Here is a 4,110-nt window from a genome sequence, read left to right as displayed (position 1 = left end):
TGGGCCCGCTTGGTTAGTATATGGGCTGAGCTTAGCATCCAACTTTGAGGGAGTGGGCGTTGAACGCCCACTAGGGAGTGTCCACGCTGCTTCCTTGCTCCCTTTCTGGCATTGAACACCCATTTTGAGCAATCCAATCCAAAGAGAAGTATAAACCATTATATATTCCTAGAAAGCTCTGGAAGTTAACTTTTCAACGTCATTAAGAACGCATCATTTGGATCTTTGTAACTCCAGAAATGCTCATTTGAATGTACGGAGGTCAGATCCTGACAGTATTTGCTATGTTTTCTTTGCCTTTGAATCAGACTTTGCCAAAACCTGCCAAATTTAGCCAGAAATTGCCTGAAATCATAAGAAAACACAAAAAGTCAAAGTAGAATAAAAAAAATGTAAATTTTTCACTAAAACCTACTAAAACATACTAAAACTTAACAAAATATAACTAAAACACTTAGAAAATAGTATCAAAACCATTCGTGCAACATTCAATTTTCACCGAATTTAGTCCTAATTTCAAAGCTAGCTTCTTTGTATCATAATGGTTACAAAGAATCCAGTAGTTCTGACAAATGATGACTTGGAATTATTTTGCCAGAAACAACCTAGAGTTCAACAAATAACATAATTTTTTAATTTTTTAAAAAAGGGTAAAGTATATTTTTTGTCTCTAATGTTTGTGATTTTTTTTAAAAATATGCCTAACATTAAATTTCATTAAATTTTGTCCCTAACGTTTTACATGGAATTGATATCTATGGATAATTTTGACACAAATCAAAAATGTTAGAGACAAAATCAAATTAAACTAAATGTTAGGGATATTTTTGAAGAAAATTACAAACATTAAGGATAAAAAACATACTTTACCCTTTAGAAATTTGGGCAGAGTTTCGGCTATAATTAACAACTTTTACCAAATGTAATTTTTAACTTTTACAAACCAAATACATGTTTAAACAATTTAACAAAAATTTGGCAAATTTTTTCTTAATTCAGAGACCTCCACAAAAAATTTCTCAATTTTCACAGACGAAACAATTGAAAGCATAAATTAAAAAAATAAATATTCAAGTAAATATCAAATCATAGTCGTTGTAGTACGCATTCCCTTATTATTCCATAATTTTTCAGCAAACAAGAATTTCGAGAAGGCGCCATTAGGCAACCTTCTCTCACTTTTGTCTGATCTTAAAACTCTATCTTAGGAAAAAAAGTCCGGCATAAAATTTAAATAATTTAATATGTTTATAGATAGAAAAACAATCTCGGTATTGCACAAAAATTTATGTATATTATCAACACAAACAATCCATGATTAAAGCTACACCACGGTCAAAAAAAGAAAAAAAAATAGTAAAATATACAAATTAATGATTAAAATTAATAACATTTGTAAAAAAAAAAACTTATAAAAGTATTTAGAAACTTTTCTTAAAGTTTAAAAATTAGTAAATTTACTAAACTCTAACTAAGCACTAATTACTCTAAATTAATTCAATAACAAATCTTAACTCAACCCTAATTAAACTCCAATTACTGTAAACTAATTTAAACCATAAATTCTATCCAAAAATTAACCTAATTTAAATAAATTAATATATTAATCTATATCAACCCTTGGTAAAAAATTAAACCCTAATTACTCGATACTAATTTAGTTAACCTATATTATATTAAACTAACATATTAACCTAATTTACTCTTGAATAAAAATATAAAAAAAGTATTGTTCATATAAACTATGAATTATTTTCATCACTAAAAAATGTCAAAAAAATTAAAAAATAAATATTTAACAATTTAATTACTCAACTAAAAAATAGAAAAGACAAACCTGGTGATAAAAGAGGCGGCGTCAAAGGTTGAAGAGGATACGAAGCCACTGTTATAGGGAAGAGGTGTTAGGGTTTCATTAAAAAAATTAAACAAAGGGAGACACAAGAACAAACCAGAGAATGAGAGGGGAGAATCTCGCATGAAAAGCATGGTGGCAACAGCGCCGTCGCAAACAGAGAAGGAGGAAGAGAATAATGAGGATTCATGCAGTAGCAACAATGATGGCGGAGAAGAAGACATAGTGGTAGCGACAGTGCCTCAGAGAAGAGGTGGCATCAAAACTTCTTGCGCGGCGATAGTGGTGGCTGGTAGTGAAAGAAGAGAGAGAAGAGAGGGTGGTTCAGAAATAAGGGGGGAGGGCTTGGAATTCGAATCTAGGTCAAAGCGGTGTGTTTGATAAAATAGGTTACCATTGAATTTTTTCGACCCTATGATAAACCCCATTTTGAGGGTTTATCTTGTGTTGATTTCAGGGGTTTTATCAATGATTCCACACACTTTCTATATAAAAATACAAGATTTTGTGTTCCTTTCCTAATTTTTCCCCATGGATGAAAACATACTTATTTTGCACTAAAATAGATACATTTCTAATCTTCTCTTGATGTCATTCGATGCCGTGACCTGTGTGTTAAGTGGTTTCAGAATATAGGACAGGGATGGACCGGAAGAGAGAAGAAGGACGGGTGCAAAGGAAGGGAGCATGAGAATTGAGCCTTGGAAATCTCAGCATGGGCGCGTGCGCGCACTTGACGCGTCCGCGTGGATAGAGCAACTAGAAGTCGAAGCCAAGAGCCAAGCCACGAGCCGACTTGCGTAGCGGCTAAGCCATGATCTTCAGTGGCGCGCACGCGTACATCACGCCTCCGCGCACATTACAAGATGCTTCGGTGGCGCGCAAGCGTACCTTGCGCGTGCGCGCCGATGTTCGAATGTGATTTTTTTTTAGAGCCACGTGACTTAGGCGTGGAGGTAGTTGGGAATCCTATTTTGGGGAAATGCCTTGGCGGGAAAAGCTTAAGAAGACCAGAGGAACAAGGGTTAAGGACTTTTAGTTCATTTTCTAGATTTTTAGATATTTTGAGGGATAGTTAGTTACACTCTTGGAGAAGGAGAGAGAGATTCCAAGCTCTCACTAGGGTTCATCTTCATCCAATTTCTGAATTTTCAATCACTCTTTGGTGAGATCCATTGCAATTCTCAATTCACTTTGTTCATGTCATAGATCTTCTTCTCCAATTTCAAGTAGTATTTGTAATTGCTTAATTCTCATAGATCTAGAATTCAACTTTGTAGTTTTGGATTTTATCAATTCCTTGAGGATTTGATTTTCATTGTTGTTCTTTGATAATTGTTCTTAGTTCCTTGTGTTGCAATACTTTTAATTCTATTTTTCTTCTCATTTTTATTATGACTTTCATTCTTGCTCATCAAATGTTTGATAAAATGTCAACACTAGTTATGGAGTAGAAATTTCTTACTTGGCATAGGGTTTGGGCCATTAGAAGAAGTTGAATAGTTGTGTCAATTGTTGATTTGGAATTAGGGATTGCTAATTGACTTGGAGTGTACTAAAGCTAGATTCCCATGAGGTAAAGCTAGGACTTGTGACTCAAGTTGATTATTCTCATTTGACTTTCCTCTATACCTAAGGGTTAACTAAATGAAGCAAGGCCTAATTGTTTTCATCATTGAAGGAACTATAAGGATAGAATTTCTAGTGCCAACCCTAAGCCAAGTCTTTTAATGATTGATTGTTTGTTTCCTATTACTTTGCTAAAACCTTCAAGGAATCCTAACAAGGCTTTCTAATCCATAAGATGCACACTTTAGCAATTCCAAGGGAGGACGACTCGGGAGACTAGTACTCTCGGTTATAGATTGTAGGATTGTTTGGTGCGAAGTTTAAGTGTCGATTAGACTATACTCACGATCATATTCATCATTGAATTCTAAATCGGCATGCTAAATTTCGTTTATCAAAATGGCGCCGTTGCCGGGGATTTTGCTTAGTGTGCCATGTTATTGTTTGGAATAAATGTGTGTATATATGTACATAGTTGCATTTCATTGTAAATTGTTCAAGTGACTAACCCCTTATCGTTACGATGAGTCTCATTTCCCCTTCATTGCATGACGCGTTCACAACCGAATCCGAGCTTAGTCCCCTTTGATCCGGAAATAGAACGAACTTTGTTTCATATTAGACAAGCTCGGAGGCGGCTAAAGTTTGGGAAAGGTGAAGAGGTTTTCACCACCTCAACCACCTTA

This window comes from Arachis stenosperma, chromosome 1, assembly GCF_014773155.1.
Source record: "Arachis stenosperma cultivar V10309 chromosome 1, arast.V10309.gnm1.PFL2, whole genome shotgun sequence".
NCBI lineage: Eukaryota > Viridiplantae > Streptophyta > Magnoliopsida > Fabales > Fabaceae > Arachis > Arachis stenosperma.
Note: the sequence above shows the minus strand (reverse complement) of the source record.